Genomic DNA, 20,997 nt, shown 5'->3' on the forward strand with positions numbered 1-20,997 from the left:
CTGCAGGGACTTTGCGCCCCTATAAAGAACGTGACTGAGCGCCCTTTATTTATTTAATTAATCAAATAATTATTATGTTCCTGCCTTCTCTAAACGTTAAACCCCTTCCTCTACCTTCATCCCACGCTACCAGCTTGCTCAACAATCCCCTCATCGACAGCTCCTCCAGTAAGGGACCCGTCTTCTTAGTTTGACAAATTTCCATACGAAATGCTCTTAACGGAGAAGGAATGTGACACCACCAGAGCCCAGACCCGAACCTGTGGGCTCGTTCCTGTGGATCGCGGATCAGAGAGGTCTTCGACAAGATCTGGCCCTATGCCATTGGGTAATCGGGTGGGATGATTATTTTTCTTTTCAATATTTTTTGAGCACCGCTGTGGCGCCCCCTCTAGTCTGGCGCCCTTAGAATCTTCGGTAACGCTTTAGTATGGGGAACGTACTCACCATTAATTAGGTGCTTATTAGCATGCAAATTAGCAACATATTGGCTCTTCATTGGTCATTATTACGTACTCATTAATGCCTTATTCTGCATGGCCTTATTATACAACCAGTAAGCCATTAACTATGAGTTGTCCCGCTATAACCTCAGAAGTATTGCTTATTAGTAGTACCATCTCAATATGCTTTGCTTAGTATGGCCTTTATAAGGTGGTAGTACCACAAGAAGAGTTATTCTCCCTTACTAACACTTAATGAATATGGTCTGTTCTTACATAACAACACACAACACTACAAGTGTTCATAGTGTTAAATTACTGTAAATTAAGTGTTTGTTATGATGTTTTCCTGGTCACTGATAACAGCACTTGGTGCAGAATCAAGATGTGAAGACATTTTTATTCCTAAAAACAGGATTTTTGGTAACACTTTAGTATGGGGAACGTAGTCACCATTAATTAGGTGCTTATTAGCATGCAAATTAGCAACATATTGGCTCTTAATTGGTCATTATTACGTACTCATTAATGCCTTATTCTGCATGTCCTTATTATACAACCAGTAAGCCATTAACTATGAGTTTTCCCTCTATAACCTCAGAAGTATTGCTTATTAGTAGTACCATCTCAATATGCTTTGCTTAGTATGGCCTTTATAAGGTGGTAGTACCACAAGAAGAGTTATTCTCCCTTACTGACACTTAATGAATATGGTCTGTTCTTACATAACAGAACACAAAACTACAAGTGTTCATAGTGTTACATTACTGTAAATTAAGTGTTTGTTACTTAGAATATGTTCCCCATACTAAAGTGGCATCTTGATCATTACTAATTCACTAGTAATTAAGTTTTTGTTACTTAGAATATGTTCCCCATACTAAAGTGGCATCTTGATCATTACTAATTCACTAGTAATTAAGTTTTTTTATGTTCCCCATACTAAAGTGTTACCGAATCTTCATAACATTATACCCACATACGGCGCCACCGGTTACCTGCTAGGGCGGTGATGGAAAAGGTACTCGGATGTTTTTACTCTTAAGTAAAAGTACAAATACCTTACAGCATGACTGTGGTAAAAGTAAAAGCACCTCACTGGTGTTACAACTGAAGTAAAAGTATGTAAGTACTCAAAGTATTAAAATTAAAAGTGCTTGTCAAAATCCAATTCTGTGATAGCACAGAGCGTATTATATGGTTAAGTGTTGCTGTCGTACCTCATGCTAATGCAGACGCTCGTCACGGTGTACAACATAAGGTGTAGGTTGTGTCATAGTTTAATCAGTTGTGCGTTCAGATGGTTGATAAATCCAATCCCTGCTTTTTAGTTTTACCTTAAGAGATCCAGATCTACTAACAAACAACATTTCCACGTGTGAACATGAAAACTCAATAAGTCAGGGGCGTCCGGGTGGCGTGGCGGTCTGTTACGTTGCCTACCAACACGGGGCTCGCCAGTTTGAATCCCCGTGTTACCTCCGGCTTGGTCGGGCGTCCCTACAGACACAATTGGCCGTGTCTGCGGGTGGGAAGCCCGATGCGAGTATGCGCCCTGGTCGCTGCAATAGCGCCTCCTCTGGTCATGGCGTGCAGGGAATGGCGTGATCCTCCCACGCGCTACGTCCCCCTGGCGAAACTCCTCATTGTCAGGTGACAAGAAGCGGCTGGCGACTCCACATTTGTCGGAGGAAACGTGGTAGTCTGCAGCCCTCCCCGGATCGGCAGAGGGGGCGGAGCGGCGACCGGGACGGCTCGGAAGGGTGGGGTAATTGGACAGGTACAACTGGGAAGAAAAGGGGGGGGGCCCTCAGTGAGTGAGAGTGAGACGTGAACTGCAATTAGGCAAAAGAAAATCTCGCTAACAAACCTTAAAATCAACGATTAAACTGATTTGATTGATGAACCGTCTGATTGGTTTAGTGCATTGGTTCTTGTTTTTGATATACACAATTATAATTATATATAGATTCATAGATTCCGTTTTTTTTTTTTTTAATTAAGTAATGCAACTTTGTGTAGTGGAGTAGAAAGTGCAGATATTTGTTTTAATATGTTTTGGGATAAAAGCCGGAAGTCCCCAAACTGTAGTGCACTTAAAGTACATATACTTGCTCTTACTTTGCCAGAGTCTATACAGTCCCTCTCCATTAACAAGACCTCACTGAAAATGTTTATAGGTTATATAACTCATCATCACTGGTTTCGCTTTTGTTCTTTTACTGCTTTTGTTTTTCTTTTATTCTTTATTGTGTGTTTTGCAGCCTTGGCGTGGAAACAGCTGCATGAATAAAGTTTTAAATATCATTCCCTGCTGATGTGCCCTTGCTATTGCGCTTTTACTAGGGGACGCTTTCATCTAAAACAACTTAGCAGGCCTCGGACATTTTTGGGAGGTAGGAGGCTTTAATGGACAGAAAGCGCCGGGGAGAGGCCAGGTTGTTAGTGTTGGCTTATTTATCCCATTCACTGTTAACACTTACTTAATCACAGGCACGGAGAAACACTTGGCAGAAATCTGTAAGCTATCTTGGCCTTAAGACGCCGACTTAACACTCACTTCCCCGCAGGAAAGCGGCATCTTAGCGAGCTCACTCCGGAGATGGGGCGCGTGCACGTACACTTTGCACACGTGCACGCATCGGTTGTACACACACAAAAAAAACCCAAAAACAAACATTGCCATATAAACTACGACACACGTGCACATTCCTATTCTTTCGAATTTCACGCAGAGGCGTGCACGCGCCCCCCTCGACGGGCTGATACAATCGCATATCCCTAAAGCAGAAAACTGCTGGTCTGGCAGCTGATATCCTTGATCCCTTCTCCAAGGATTTGGACACACACCTGACCCCCCCCCCCCCACTCAAACATGCGCAGACACACAAACGGCTCAGAGATCGGGTGAATGAAATGTGGTCCACACGTGTTGGCCGGGTTTCTCCTCCTAAGCCCCCCCCCCATCCCACCCCATTTGAGTTGAGTCACTTCTAAATTAATAATTGTTTCGCCAATCTCGGCCATTAAGGTCCAGACGCTTAAACTCTCAGGATGCTGTCATGCAAACAGACAGATGGCAGGTGTCACGGCCCGACCGTTAGCGAACTCCCCCGGCAACCTCAGCCGTGAATTAGTGATGAGGTCATCATCCCGGGACAGCCGCTAATTGATAGTGGCATATTGGGACAAAACCAAGATTGTTTTGGAAATGGGACAGTTTGAGAAACAGAAAATGGATGAAGGGGTTTCATGAGAAGATGACATGTTCATCATTTGACACATCTAGACTTTGCTCTTGACCAAACGGATCAAATTAAAACAAACCGTAACCGGCGGCTTATGTTGAAACTGAGAAGTTGAACACGTTTACTGCCTAGATGCGTTACATCACAGTGGGATCAAATGGTGATATTTATTTATTTGTTTTAAGCTGATGCGGTATTCAGCCCCTGGAAGGGCCAAATTGAGCAAGACATTTAAAAAAAAAAAAGTAATTCGAGTACACATTTAATAAATCATGTCCACAAATTAATCAAATCATGCTTGTAAAATTTCAAATTGTGCCCACGTCGTTCTTAATTCACGATAGCAATGTTTCTCTTTGGTACTTAAATATGGAGAAAGTACATATTAATATTCGCAAATAGAAAATATCCATTATCCAAACCGCTTATCCTGCTCTCAGGGTCACAGGGTATCCCAGCAGTCAAAATCAAAAATATTTCATCTTTAAGTATTTATATTTATATTATTTGAATAATATATTATTAAATAGAAAAGATTTAATATTTGACATTCCAACATTTTGCTGATTTTTGCTCTTGAATATGAGGCGCGAGCAGCAGAGTCGCCGTCCTTCATGTGCACGTGGTGCTGCAATTGCGTCGAGATCCTCGAAGTTAACGCTGCTCACTATGAACGCGTACCTGCCGTACGAGAATCATAAGACGCGATAAGGAGTGGCGTTTTATGGCTAGTTACAGAGCCCTATAATGACGCCACGAGATAATGTTTTGTGCAGAAAAATTATTACAATCATGTGCACAACATGCGCAAAAAGAGGTAACGAATCGTACCTTATGCGCACAAAATGGTATTTCACGCTCTCGATTTAAGGAAATGGGCTCTCGCATTTTTGTAAAATTTTGTCCACCATCATAACCCCTCCTCTGCTTTGTGATGTAGTACATTGATTTGTAGAGCACTTTCTTTTTGAAATCCCCCCCCCCCCCTTTTTCTCCCCAGTTGTACCCGGCCAATTACCCCACTCTTCCGAGCCATCCCGGTCATTGCCGCACCCCCTCTGCTGATCCGGGGAGGGCTGCAGACTACCACATGTCTCCTCCCATACATGCGGAGTCACCAGCCGCTTCTTTTCACCTGACAGTGAGGAGTTTCACCAGGGGGACGTAGCCTTGAAAGGATCACGCTATTCCCCCCCAGTTCCCCCTCCCCCCTGAACAGGCGCCAATAAGGGACCCATCTTCTTAGTTTGACAAATTTCCATATAAAATGCTCTTAACAGAAAAGGAATGTGAGACCACCAGAGCCCAGACCAAACCCGTGGGCTCCTTCCTGTGGATCACGAATCAGAGAGGCCTTCGACAAGATCTGGCCATGTGCCACTGGGTAATCGGGTGGGATAATTATTTTTCTTTTCAATATTTTGCATGCATTTCGATATTATACATGTGGAGTCGCCAGCCGCTTCTTTTCACCTGACAGTGAGGAGTTTCACCAGGCGCCCCAGAGGAGGCGCTAGTGCAGCAACCAGGACACATACCCACATCCGGCTTCCCACCCGCAGACACGGCCAACTGTGTCTGCAGGGACGCCCGACCAAGCCGAGGCAACACGGGGATTTGAACCGCGATCCCCTCGTTGGTAGGCGACGGAATAGACCGCCGCGCCACCCGGACGCCCCGTAGAGCATATTTGGACATGTTCTGGCAACGCTTCATGCAGACTCGCTCTTGCACCGTTTGTTCCCTAGCAAAAAAAAACAAAAACGCAGCAGCTATGCAGCTATGCTTTCCTCAACGTGATGAGGTGTATCACTCAGGCGGTCTAAAATCCCATTTGATTATGAACTGAAAACTGCGTTGAGTACTCGCAGCATATTTTTCGCATTATCTTTTCTCTTGAAAAGTCTCAGCTGACGTCTCCGAGCGTTGCGCGCAATTATCACACACTACCAGAATACCGGCGCCGCTGCCAACAGCAACACGGGACAGCGGGAGCAGAAAGAGAATATTGTACGAATTCAAAGGCGGGCTACCTTAGGTCGTCCCGAGTGTCTCACGCAGCGAGTACCCTCTCTCCCTCCACCGGCGGAGGCTTAAGCCCCTCTGAATATCTTACAGGTATTTGCTTACCGAAATCTTGACATCTGTCAAGGCCCTCGTGTAAGGGCCAGAAACACAAGCCGGGTTTTGTTCCAGCGCTGTGTTTTTAATGCCCTGCCTTTAGCGAGTCAGGATAGTGCTCGCCAGAGAGCTTGGCAGGCCGGGGAATATATTAGATAAGTTCTGGGAAGTGGCTGGAGAGTAAACAAACATGGAGGCTTTGCTAATGGGCTAGCATATTTCACACCCAGCTAAGCGCTCTAATGTGAGGGAGCTGTGTTCAAGATGATTGGTGGCTGCAGACAGCAGACACACACGCAGTGTGTGGATACACACACACACACACACACACACTAAAAACATGCACACACAATACACACACATGCGCTACACATAGACATGCTATACATATGCCACACACACATGCTACCGACACACATGTACACACAAACACACGCATGTAATACACAGTTCTCTATCAGCAGGCACACACACACACACACACACACACACACACACACACACACACACTAAAAACATGCACACACAATACACACACATGCGCTACACATATACACATGCTATACACATATGCCACACGCACACATGCTACAGACACACATGTACACACAAACACCCACATGCAGTACACACACAGAGTTCTCTATCAGCAGACACACACAGTGTACACACACACACACACACACAAAACATGCACACACAATACACACATGCGCCATACATAGACACATGCTATACACATATGCCACACACACATATGCTACAGACACACATGCAGTACGCACACAGAGTTCTCTATCAGCAGACACACACAGTGTACACACACACACACACAAAACATGCACACACAATACACACACATGCGATACCCACATGTGCTACACATAGACACATGCTATACACATATGCCACACATGCTACAGACACATGTACACACAGACACACACATGCAGTACACATACAGAGTTTTCTATCAGCAGACACACACACAGTACACACACACACTAAAAACGTGCACACACAACACACACACATGCGGTACCCACATACGCTACACATAGACACATGCTATACACATATGTCACACACACACACACACGTGGCAGACACACGTGTACACAGACACACACATGCAGTACACACAGAGTTCTCTATCAGTTCTTTATTAGTGGAGGTAGTGTTGTGAAGCAGGAGTATATTTATTTCACTTGCTTGGTGAAATGTGTGAATGTTGAGTCCCTGTGCGAGATCTCTGGTTTGGGAATGTGTGTGTGTGTGTGTGTGTGTGTGTGTGTGTGTGTGTGTGTGTGTGTGTGTGTGTGTGTGTGTGTGTGTGTGTGTGTGTGTGTGTGTGTGTGTGTGTGTGCGTGCGTGTGAGACTTCTGGCTCTTCAATCTGGCCTCTTTAGTTGCCGTGCTCTGCTCTCTGGTGTTGTTCTGGTGTCAGAGCTCCCAGACATCTGGTCCAACGGTCTTTATCCTCTGTATCCACACAGCAACGCTCAACAGACCTGCTCTGGAGCTCGCCCTCCACTATTTACTGCCCCTCAAACGGCCATAAAACATACACGTCCATGTGTGTGTGTTTGTGTGTGTGTGCGTGCACTCTTTTTTCTCTCTGCTTTTTTGCTCTCCTTTCCCACTCTAATCATCTTTCCCGTCTCACCTTCTCACGCCGTCTCCCGTGCCCTTTCTCACCCACACTTTTAAAAGATTGTTTCCGGGGAGGGAAGTCTGTAAAAAAAAAAAAAACTCAGATTCTGGAGGAATACGCCAATTCCTTCTGACGGTATATCCTCTCACCTGTGGAAAAAGAGAGGCGAGCTTATCGAGGTATTTTATGTTGTTTTAAGTCTCAGAATGCTTATTTCGAGATACTGCACATGAATCCTGACCCCACTGGCATATCCTGTTGCTTATTTCAAGAAACTGCACTTGTTTCCTGATTGTAAGACTCGTTTCAAGGCATTTGCCCTGGAAAAACCTTATAAACCTGAAACACGTCAGCTCTCTCGAAATAAGCAACTTTATCTACCGGCGTGGTGAGGACGCCTGACTAGCAGCATCTTGAAATAAGCGCGACGCGATGTGTAGACCAAGTTTAAACTACCTCGTTGATAAGCTGGTCTGTTGTTTTGCAGGGCGGAGCAACATTCCCAGCAAATTCCCTGACAGTCAGCAGTGACATTCCCAAAGGCTCTTCAAGTCCCACGCAGATGACAGCATTCCCAGACGTGGGTCATCCCGCTAGCGCAGCGCCAATAAACCGAAGGTGAAAATACAACCCAGGCTCTCAAACAAGAGTCCTCCTCTGACCAACAACATTCACGGTATACGTTGTAGATTATATATTATATATGATAATGTATGTTACATCAACCGTTGTCCGTTGCTTTTTTTGGCCATGATCGTTTTAGCATCTTTCCAACGGTTCATCTTATTACTCGTACCTGTTTAAGAGTTCATATGTTGAATATTGATTATTCACCTGGATTTTGTTTCATTTGTATATTTTTACTCATATTCAACGTCAAATAATAAAGTAGATGGATATAGGTGGAGGATGACAGTGGCACATATGTGGGACTGAAAGTTACAAAAGTCATTCTCAATCCCCCCCCCCCCCGTTTTTCTCCCCAATTGTGCCCGTCCAATTACCCCACTCTTCCGAGCCATCCCCATCTCTGCTCCACCCCCTCTGCTGATCCGGGGAGGGCTACAGACTACCACATGCCTCCTCCCATACACGTGGAGTCGCCAGCCCCTTCTTTTCACCTGACAGTGAGGAGTTTTGCCAGGGGGACGTAGCGCGTAGGGGGATTGTGCTGTCCCCCCCCCCCCAGTTCCCCTTCACCCCCTGAACCGGCGCCCCCGACCAACCAGAGGAGGCGCTAGTGCAGCGACCAGGACACATACCCACATCCGGCTTCCCATCCGCAGACACAGTCAATTGTGTCTGTAAGGACACCCGACCAAGCCGGAGGTAACGTGGGGATTCGAACCGGCGGTCCCCGTGTTGGTAGGCAACGGAATAGACCGCTACACTACCCGGACTCCCGTCATTCTCAATCTTTAAGATAAGCCAATCTCAAACCAAAGACTAAGATATTCCTTTTTTTTTCTTTTTCTTATTTATGTTTTGATTACAGTACCTTAGAGAACATGTACCAGTTATTAGGTTTTATCACCCGCATGACTGACCCTAAATATTAACTGTGTGATAATTCAATTAACCGATATTCAAACAATACCCAAATACACAAACATCTATGATGGTGGCCTCCAATGCCAATCCCTCCTAAACTGTTGTCATGAGAAGGCTTTCTTTCTCTTTTTTTTTTCCTTGTCGCTTCGGCTTCACCGGTTTATTTTCCTTTCTTCTGCCGGCAGGAAGTACTAAAGCCTATGCCTGAGACTCCGTGCCTGTTTTTCCCCCATAATGCCTTGTTTTCAGTCCAAACAGATGCCTGTCCTGGTATTGTTATGGTGACCTAACCTCACGTCTGACTCACTGCAGAGCCGCTGCAGTTTGTGGCCGACATGAGAGTTGTAAAGCATCAACGCCATGAATACCCCCACCCCCACCCCCCCGACCCCATGTCCATGTCCCCCTGGTTATCACCATCAATAGAAAAACTAGAAAGAATTTTGTTGCGAGAAAAGCGATGTATGGATTTTTGAACACACTCCGCCTGCTCCAGACACCGATTGTGTTATTTCTAGGGATAAAGAATATTACGAGTCACACTAAGATCAGACAAATGGCTTTGAGGGGGTTTTGTAAAGGCTGGCTTTCCTTAAACGAGACTAGGTTAAAACCTAGTATATGGCTAGACTGTGACTACGTTTAATTAAACGGCTGTTTTTGTACGACTACGTTTAAAAGCGGCTGTTTTGACCTCGGCTCTGTGAACAGCTGATTACGTAATAGAAAATGTTCGCATTGATTCATTTTGAAAGAGCAACAGCCAATGGGGAAACTCCACCACATCCACCTCAGCCGTTCGACCAATGGCGAAACTCCATCATTCACTTACGGACAACTGGATGTGTAAGGCTGGCTCTGCTGTTGCGGTCCAGCGAACAACTGCCACCCGAATTCGCTACATTGGTAGCTAATGTAGTACATTGGAACCAATGTAGCAAATTCAGGGAGCAGCCGGGAATCACCGCAGCTGGGATGCGAACCCGGGTCTCCGGCGCCATGGGCGACTATGTTAACCAGTCAACTAAAGGGTCGACCTCCATAAAAATCCCTAATTAAGCTTAATTCATTAACAAATGTAAAAATGTCTGATTGTTGTCTTAGTGTTGAACACCTTACAGACTACACAGAAGTCACCAGCATGCAGCTGTACTAGCCTGAGGAGAGTCCAGTATGTCCGGTTACTACTATAGCATACATTCATGTGGACTGACTAAGAAACACCCCACTACCCTAACCTTAACACACACACACACACACACACACACACACACACACACACACACACACACACACACACACACAACTAAACTGGACATTTTGACCCTCAAAAACACTCTCCCAAGTTGATAAAACATTGGTCTGGCATTGTAGCGTGGACGGCGAAACCCATAGATTGTATAAAAACGATGGACGTAGTGCCTGTGATGTGACCGGGTGAACCATGAGCTGGAGTGGGACCTGGGTGGCAGACAGGTCGACAGCCCTGTCAATTAAGTCAGATACACCCTCAACATGTCACTTTTTTAATCCTTAATATCTTCTTAATGGAACAATAATTTTCAAACTAACCACATTCACACCGTGTGCCATACTCCAAATTAGTGATTAAGACCCCAGCATCTTGTAGAAAAAAAATTATTGTTTTTGTATTTGAAGGTAGAAGTTAGGAATTCTTTCATTGACTTAAACTTGACCGGAAATGTGAACAGAAAAGTTTCTGCCTTGTTTTCGCCTAGAAAATTGCATTTTCGTATTTCTCTGGAGTACTATGGACACACACTTATTTACTCCTTATCTTATTTGATCACTACATTCTTACATTTTCACCCGGGGGCAGCAGGTTGGGGTGGTGAACAGACAGAATGCCCCTTCAACTGGGTTCAGTAAGCAACAAGCATAGGCCCTGCAGCCTGAAAGACTCCATATCTACAGCTCTTGTATGGCATACCTCCGTTTAAGTGCTGGTTTCCTGGCAATGCATCGACAATTTCTGGAGCACTCATTTTGTGCACTTTGTGGCACTTTTGACTTGGGTTGGCTAGGTTTTCCCGGCCAGAATTTGTCAATGTGATCAACTTATCTGATAAAATGACGCAAATTGTCATCTCTGGTTTCTCCAGAACAGATTTAGGAACTGATAACGCTGGACCTTATTAATACTCCAGTACTAATTTACAATGGGTTCCCATTTACAACTGGGTTCTGGGGCTAAAGTCATAGTTGTTGTTGACTGTTTTATCCGCGTATCCATGAGAAATGTCCCAACGGAAATCAGAAACACTATTTGTCATTTCATTTCACGTGCGCAAGTGCATGAAATGAAATGAAACATCGTTTCTCCCAGCCCACAGCAGTGCAACACAAAGACAAAAACACATATCCAAGAACTACAAGAACACACATATCCAAACTAACACATATCCAAACTAAACAAAAAAAAACAAAACCAATCACTGTCCAGGAGAACGAACGCCAGCCAGGATGACTGTCAGAACTGCCGGTCTGCATCGGCTACCAGTTAGCTTAGCCTGCCCCACGTCCCGTCAGACTGCCCTCAGTGTTTCCTGTTCGGGTGCAGCTCTGGACGGGGCTGTGGTCCTTGGGCCCACAGGACGCAGCAGACCAAGCTTCCTTAGCCAAGCCGGCATTAAGCTCTCCTAGCCAGACACCTTTGACACACCTCCCCGCACTCTACACGACGACACTAAAAACACAGTCAAGGCTATGCAAGGCCACCGCCAGACCGTCCTCGGTGTTATCAGAACTGCCGGTCTGCATGGGCTAGCAGTTAGCTTAGCCTGCCCCGCTTCCGCGAACTGTCAGACCGCCCATGGTGTTTCCTCTGTGTGCACAGCTCCAGGCAGGGCCGTGGTCCCTGGGCCCACAGGACGCAGCAGACCAAGCTCTCCCAGCCGATCTAGCGCCAGCTCTCCCAGCCATCAAACGAAGACAAAACTTAGACGCAGATATGGACAAAGACACTGCATGGACAGTACGGGGTGAGGCCACCGCAAATGTGAATTCACGCTGCCATCTTCCCACACCAGTACTGTGTGAGGCCGCTGCTAAAGTGAATTCGTGCCGCCATCTTCCCACAACATGGGATAGTAAAAGTCATTTTTCAATGTTTTCATTCATTCAAGAAAAGAAAAGAGAGGAACTATGAAATAATACTTTATTCATTAGATTTTGTCACAGCACATTGACAAGCCTCATAGACTATAGAGCAGTGGACAGAGGCTTGCTGAGGGGTGTGTGTGTGTGTGTGTGTGTGTGTGTGTGTGTGTGTGTGTGTGTGTGTGTTGCGTACATGTTCTTGTATCAAGGAATGATTTTTATGATGTCTTGCAGATTAACGGTGCATCATGACATACACTGTAAGACAATACCTACACAAAACAAAAATACCTTTGTGAATACAACATATCTTCTTAGCCTTTTACTGTAAAACAAAACGATTTTTCATTCTATCGCTACACAGTACATTACTGCATAAATAGGGTTTTTTAAATTTAGTTTTTATCTCCATATTGCTAATGTGGTGAAAAGTAAGTGCCTCTTAAAAAACCCCACCTCTAATATAGAAAGGGAAAAACAATGTACTTCTGGTCTTTAATATTTGGAAGGTAAAAATGCAAACTGTCTGTAACCGAGAAACAGCATTGAACTCAAGGCCAAGATAAATTGGCAGTAAACCGCGATGCCAGCATTGTAATGGAGAGCGTTACCCCTGCAAACAAGTGAACTCTCAAACAGATGTTTTCTGTCCTAAATTTTTTTTTAAATACAAACAGAGCAATTATTTTTGTTATTATCGTTCACAACCTTTATCCTTTCATTGTATGCAGATTGTATTACTTGCAATTGCGATTCTGGGCAAGAGGATTCATGACCGTCTCTCTTGAGCAATGGCCTCGAAGCGAAATCTCCCGTCCAACTTTTAAGCTTAATGACAAATGTGGAAAATGCAAATTTTTCAAGTTGGTGTCCTGGAGCAGCATTCCCCTTAAATCTCCATGGACATTACAGCCGTTCCAGTTCACTTCCATATAAACGCTCCACTGAAACTGAAATGAAAACTTTAACAATGTGTCGTAATGCTGCGGTGGATAGGAGACAGACAGAAACGACAGAAATCTTTGGTTTGGTTGGAAAATCATCACAGGTTCGTTGCAGTTAAACCAAAGTCATTCAACTTACTAGCTCGCAAATTTTCATGTTTAGAATTTTCTGCAGGCCAGCTAGTTGTTGTACCACCATGACAGCCTATTTCATCTGTTTAAGTGTTGTCTGCTGGTATCGGTTCTGAGATCATTAGCACAGTAATGTGCTTGTAGTGAATTTATTTTCAGTTTGGTGTTATATATTGATATGTATATTCGTTCGATGGCTGGGAGAGCTTGGTCTGCTGTGTCTTGTGGGCCCAGGGACCCCGGCCCATGCCTGGAGCTACAACCGAGGAGGTAACACTGAGGGCGGTCCAACAGGACGTGGAAGCGGGGCAGGCTAGGCTAACTGCTAGCCCATGCAGACTGGCAGTTCCGATAACGCCGAGGGCGGTCTTGCGGCGGCCTCGCCTGGCGTTGACTGTGGTGTTTTTGTTGTCGTCATGTGGAGTGCGGGGAGGTGTGTCGAGGGTGTCTGGCTGGGAGAGCTGGTGTTGGATTGGCCGGGGGAGCCTGGTCTGCTGCGTCTGGTGGGCCCAAGGACCACGGCCCCTGCCGGAGCTGTGCCCGAGGAAGAAGCATCGAGGGTGGTCTGACAGGACCGCCCTCAGTCCTGTCAGACCAGTCCTGTCCTGTTTGACAGGACGCAGAAGCGGGGCAGGCTAAGCTAACTGCTAGCCCATGCAGACCGGCAGTTCCGACACTCATCCTGGCTGGCATTCGTTCCCTTGGACAGGGATTTATATACTTTTTTAGTTTGGATATAAGTGTTAGTTTGGATATATGTGTTAGTTTGGATATATGTGTTAGTTTGGATGTGCGTCTTCTTGTAGCTCTTATAGTTTTTGGATATGTGTTTTCGTTTTTGTGTTGCACTGCTGTGGGTGGGGGGAAACGATAGTTCGTATAACGTATCCCTGATTCCTGATTATATTATGTGGACTTTACTGTAACTTTATGTGAGGTCTTGTCTCTCTGAGGTCCCGTTGTGTACGCATCTTGGAATGATCAACCAGGTGAAACCCCAGTTAACTGAAATACGAGCAGTTCCGATGGTCCGCGGCCAGACAACGAAGTCAAAAGGTCAGCCTCCTTCATCGGGCCAAACGATGGAGCGGTATAACCAGTTTAGAGTAAAGGGACATTTCGTAGATTTTCAACCTTATCTCTATCTAACCACAACAGGGCTTAGCATGTGAAAAACACCCTGCAGTTGTTCCGGATCATTTCTCTGCTTTTTTTTTTTTCCGTCTGCCAACTGACGTCACAATATGTCACTTGGCAGATGGAAAAGCCATGGCCTTATTCATCTTGGGTTTCTAATCTCCACTGTGCTCTAAAGACGTTCAATAAATCACGTCCCCATTCTCTCGGCTAAGCCACGTTTCCAACGGTGAAATGATGTCACACGGCACTCGTTGTGCAGCGGATTTTACGGACGACGATGCAGAAGCTGGTGTGTAGCAAGGCATTCTGGTAAATGTGGACTCTGTGTGCAGGAGAACACCGATTCCGCCGTCAATATAGTAGAGCACTGTGAGAATCTCACCACTTTTATCCACTACGTTACCTCGGCACTGTTTGCACATGCACAAAACCAGCGGCAAAACGTTGCTTTCAGTGGCGAAGTTGCTGGAATTCATGCACTGATGGTTGTAGCAGATTTAACAGCTGACGTTAATGAAGGACGGTAAAGTGGAAGTGCCAGAAGGAAAGGAAAAAAAGGCTCTGGGTTCCTCTTGAAAAAAAATTTTTTTTTCAAGTGAGGTAGAAGTCAGTAAACACTGGGGCACAGAGAGGGACACACACACAGAGCTTGTTTTTTCTCTACTTGTAAGGACTCTGATTGACTGCATTCATTCTCTAGCCCTTAACCCTAACCTTAACCATCAGCACTACACGCATAACCTTTAACCCTTACCCTGACCTTAATGTAACCCTAATTCTAACCCCAAACCCAAGTCCTAGCCCTCGAATAGACCCTTAAAGAAGCGAGGATCAGCCAAAATGTCGTGTTTGCAAATTCGCCTTCACTCTCTCAATGCTAAAAACTCAAATTTATCCTCACAAGTATAGCTGAACAAGAACACACACACACACACACACACACACACACACACACACACACACACACACACACTCACACACACAGAAAAAGAAGTGTTATGATAACAGGCCCCAGCAGAAAAGCATCATATCCAAATTCTAGATTTTAATTAGAAATACAGATACACACATGCACACAAACACACACACTCACATCACATACAAACATGCAATCGCACGCACACACACACACACACACACACACAGACACATGTACGAATTTCTTCAGGTTCTTAACCCCACCCTGCTAACGCTGCCCCCAAATCCACCCATCATTCCTTCTTCCACATACATTCCTTGTTCAAGCCAGTGCGACTGCCATGGGCCGGCTGTGAGCTGTGTGTGTGTGTGTGTGTGTGTGTGTGTGTGTGTGTGTGTGTGTGTGTGTGTGTGTGTGTGTGTGTGTGTGTGTGTGTGTGTGTGTATAAATGAAACCTGAAGCAGACCAGACTAGCTGCTGAGGCCGGGACCAGCTAATGCGTAGAAATCCCTGGGTTTGTTCAGCTGGGCCGGTGGGAAGATGACCGGCACTAACACAGGGATCCATTACTCTTGCCTTAATCCTCGTTGCCAAGCCAACTTAATAAGGCGCAGACGGTCGACTGTCATCTGTGGACGGCCCCAGGGTGGCAACTATTAATCACACAGGTTGCCCAATTAATTCGCGGGCAGTCGAGGGATGGGTGGTGACGGTGGGTTCCAGATGTTCCTGTTGCCCCTGCTGGGTGGCTGGTATTACTGGGCAAGCCACCATCATTGCCAAAGAGCAAGGTGCCAAGCACAAATGTTTGCACGTGGCTGTAAATGTACCACAAAACCCCTGCGAGCTTGTCGTCCCACAGATCACCTGAAGGACGGAGCGGTTCTCGATAATTAGAAATTGCCTTTGCAGGTGGAGAACCTCCGCTTGCAGATTAACTCCGTCTTGGACACGTCGGCGTAACAAATTCCCTGCTTCGTATGCCAAGCCTGTGGACGGGTTAGACGAAAAAAATGAATGCAAATGTTGAATTATATTTCTTATGGAGAACATTTGGCTGACGGCTGCTTTAAAGTGTCTGTTGTGTGTGTGAAGACGCTGGAGATAATGGGCCTCTAAAGTGTTGTTCTCATTAAGGGGTTCTCGAGACTACAGCCAAATCCATTTATTTACGCCTTCGGCAAAAATGGATAGCATTTGTGTATCCTGTCTTCCAGTCGTTCGGCTTTTAAGACCTGTGGAGTAACGTAAGTCCACACGACATACATGTGATGAGGCCGTTACATTTTTTATCATGTTGTTGCACTTCGATGAATTGTTTCCTTAACAACCATGGTGTGGATATTGCATCGACACCGGGCCACTACATGGCTAATGAGTAGCCATGACAGCTTATGTTAAGCTAACGGTTGCTACCGATATCTTAATGCGGCTTCAAAACTGATCAATCTAGAAATCCTTGAGACAGCGGTCCTCGAAAGTGAAAAGAGTCGGAGGGTCCGGGCAGCGTGGTGGTCTATTCTGTTGCCTACCAACACAGGGATCGCCGGTTCGAATCCCCGGGTTACCTCCGGCTTGGTCGGGCGTCCCTACAGACACAATTGGCCGTGTCTACGGGTGGGAAGCCGGATGTGGGTATGTGTCCTGGTCACTGCACTAGCGCCCCCTCTGGTCGGTCAGGGAGGGGGAGCAGTGCAACCCTGAGCTGGCGACTCCACGTGTATCGGAGGAGGCATGTGGTAGTCTGCAGCCCTCCCCGGGTGGGCAGAGGGGGTGGAGCAGCGACCGGGACGGCTCAGAAGAGTGGGGTAATTGGCCCAGTACAATTGGGGAGAAAAGGGTGGGGGGGGTGGGGCGATGGGTGAAAAGAGTCAGTAGTAGTATTGGACACAGTTGAAGCCATTTATTTTACATTTTACACCCCCATGCATTTTTACATTGGACCGAAACGGGATTGGATCCCGAATCCCGTATACGGGTGGCGAAATCTACACTTCAATGGACTTGTTTGGCTCCGATTTGCTTAAAAACCTCAAAAACAAAATCCTAATGGCCGCAAAACCCGACACTCCGGCTAAGTAAGGGATATTTCAGAAACTTAGCAAAACGTCGTCATTGTGGTCTCTCTTTTCAGTGCCGGCCCCCATCGGCGGTCCGCTGCTGCTTTGCTCAGCCTTGTGGTCATTTGGCACCTTGGTGTGTGTGTGTGTGTGTGTGTGTGTGTGTGTGTGTGTGTGTGTGTGTGTGTGCGTGTGTGCGTGTGTGCGTGTGTGTGTGTGCGTGCTCTCCTTGTTCCTGTGCACGTGAACGCATGATGTTGCTGTACCGCATAGGGAGATAACGTGTCCGAAATCAAAGATAACCAACCGACAGCCAAAGAGGAAACATCTTGAACCTCATCTCGAACAAGACGAGGTTGACTTTGGTGGGAGGGATCGACAGATGGAGGTAGAGACAGATGGAGGTAGAGACAGATGGAGGTAGAGACAGATGGAGGCGACAAAAAAAAGAGTGATTAAAAAAAAAAAAACAAGTGAAAAGGTTCCAAAAACTCAATCTAACTGGTGGGATATTTCAACAGCTTTGCAGACAGACGAGCGAATTTCTCTGTCAGCGGCCTCCTCCTCTCTCTCTCTCTCGTCCTCTCTCTCTCTCGTCCTCTCTCTCTCTCTTGCCGTCTCTCTCGCCCGATGATCAAATAGCGGCGTGTTCGCCCGTCTGTACCAGTTCCCTTCACAACCCTGATAACCTACGGCGGGATTAGGTCCTTAAATCAACACTCCACCGATGTCTTAACCCAACATACCCCGGCACGCAGGCCTCAGAACAGAACAGCAGGGGAGAAGGAGGAGGGGGGAGGAGGAGGAGGAGGTGAGGGGTGAACTTCAAAGGGTTTGTATGTTTACTGAGAGAGCCCTCTGCTTCTCCTCCCGCGTCAGTGTGTGTGTGTGTGTATATAGGGGATACACGCACACACTCATGCACGCCCACAGGGGTGGGTGGTGGTGGTGGGGGGCTATCTATCAACCTTGGTGTGACACCACCTCCTTACTCCTCCTCCGACATTCTCTTCCTCCTCCAAGTCTTGCAACTCTTTTCTCTGTTTCTTTTCAATTTTGTGATGTCCAGCGTGCACTTTGCAGACCCAGTCTGTCACTTATATGATCATATAAAATGGAGGTGTAGTCGCATACAGAACTGAGGCATAATCTGAGTATAGTATGACTCACCGTTGAGTTAAGGATTGAACCTTCAGTTGGCAGGAGACTGCCCTTACATTGCCATGGCAGAGATAAAACAACAGAAATGTGCAGAGCAAAACAGACAAAAGGTGACATCTCTATCACCAAGTTACACTCTCTCGCTCTCCCTCCCTCTCCCTCGCTCTCCCTCCCTCCCCCCTCAGCTCCTGTCCTTCCTTTCTAAACACCTAATTTTCCTCTTTCAACACCCTCTCACTTTTCCACCCCTTCCACTCATACCCCACTCTTTCAGATCCCTCGCTCGGGGTGTCAGCCAACACTGGGAGATTACGTTTGGTGGAATGAAACAACAACGGCAGGAAAGGGGAAAACATTTCAACACACGCCGGCGTGGAGTAGCCGGGGCTGAAATGCAGCGGTGCTGGGTTGAGCAAAGAAATCTAGGTGATACCAAACGTGGGATATAGCGTTTAAAGGTAAATCTCGTTTCCTCGTTACATACAATGTGCAGGCTAGTACTGGGAAATGTGGGAAATATTACCATGATAATCACAGGATATCGATACCGTACCGCGGTATCTGCTCGAGTATGCAAAGACACCATGCTCAGGAGTCCAGCTGAGGTTCATCACATTGAACTGTCTGGTAATGGTCAAGTACAGCATCAAACCGGGGGCTCGTTTCCACATAGCACTCAAATATTTAATTTGGACAATATCCAAGTTTCATCCCGACACACGAGCATCGGAAGACGATAATAATGCTGAGTTATTGCTCGGCCCCTTGTTCAGGCAGGAAAAACAGTCTGACACGCTTCCACGTTTACTCCTCTGACATTGTAAAAGGCCAAATGCGGGGTACAGCATTGGAAACGGGGTTCGAACGTTCGTGCACGTAACTCGATAGCCTATTAAATGCACGATAAAAACTGGCGGAGAATGCGATAGCGGGAGGCTACGACTGCGGTGTTGTGTTTGACAGGGTGGCTTTCAACACCCACTGGATGAGAGGGATAGGGAGCGAGAGAGGGAGAGACTCGCAAAGACAAAGAGGCGATAGTCCGTCCGACTTTGATCTCTGGTTTAGCAGCTTGACAGGAATTCCACTGCTGAGACATCAGGTTGGTTTCAAGCTGTTGCGTTTCATGTCCAGTATGAGTCCAATAAATAATTCCTGTTCACTGATTTTGTTGCTCCAGCAGTGTGATAGTGACCAGATTCACATCTTAACCTTAACCATGCACACACACACACACTTAGGTGTCAGCTTATGAAAGTGATTGTAGGCATGTCAAAGGACACACAAGAGCACACATACTTTGTATTTCCCCCTTTTCTCCCTGACAAATAAGCTTAACTACTGCCATGAACATAAAATGGAGCTTTTTATGCACGCACATCGAAACTCTAGGCCGGGACGTCCAGGTAGTGTAGCGGTCTATTCCGTTGGCCTACCAACACGGGGATCGCTGGGTTCGAATCCCCGGCATGGTCGGGCGTCCCTACAGACACAATTGGCCGTGGCTGCGGCTGGGAAGCCGGATGTGGGTACGTGTCCTGGTCGCTGCACTGGCGCCTCCTCTGGTCGGTTCGGGGGGGAGGGGGAATAGCGGGATCCTCCCACGTGCTACATTTCCCCTGGTGAAACTCCTCACTGTCAGGTGAAAAGAAGCGGCTGGCGACTCCACGTGTATGGGAGGAGGCACGTGGTAGTCTGCAGCCCTCCCCGGATCGGCAGAGGGGGTGGAGCAGCGACCGGGAGAGTGGCTCGGAAGAGTGGGGTAATTGGCTAAGTTCAACTGAGGAGAAAAATGGGGGGGGGGGGACTCTAGACCAACTGGTGCGATATTTCTTTTTTCTATATCTAGCTACCTATAAATACACATATTTCTGAACACTGCTGATATTCAGTGCCCACCAGTCCCCATTGAAAGGCAGCAGTGGGACACTGACCAAAACTCGTAGGTGAAGACGGGAGGTGTAGCTGGCGAGAGTCGCGTCACGTGTTTTACTAGTTCAATTGCCGGTTGGTCATGCAGCCCGTCTCAATCCAGTTCTTAGCAGATATTCAGCTACTCAGCAAGGTCTCATCATATTTAGATTCATTTATAATATTACGTTTTTGCAGGTAGGGGATGGGCAAAAATTTGGGGGTGCTCAAGCTCCTTAGCACTGAGAGAGCTAGCGCCTACACACACAAACACGAGCACACACACCACAACCATTCATATCTCAAGCGAGCACGTTGTGATGGCGTAGCAGCGGCGGGTGAGTCTATGCAGGAACAGAAATTGGTTCAAAAATAAGTCCTGATGGAAAATGTTGATAGTTCAACCCACTGTGCAATTGCCTTATTATTTATTTGCTATTGTTATTTAGTTATCCGGTACCAGTGTAATGTTAGTTGCTGCTGTGCAGACAGGCCCAGTCTTAGCAGTCAATCATTTGTCGGTTTCTGTCCACAAATATAATGATCCTGTGTGATGGCCTGGCGGCCTGTCCAGGGTGTCTCCCCGCCTGCCAC

This window comes from Lampris incognitus, chromosome 16 (genome assembly GCF_029633865.1).
Source record: "Lampris incognitus isolate fLamInc1 chromosome 16, fLamInc1.hap2, whole genome shotgun sequence".
NCBI classification, from domain to species: Eukaryota; Metazoa; Chordata; class Actinopteri; order Lampriformes; family Lampridae; genus Lampris; species Lampris incognitus.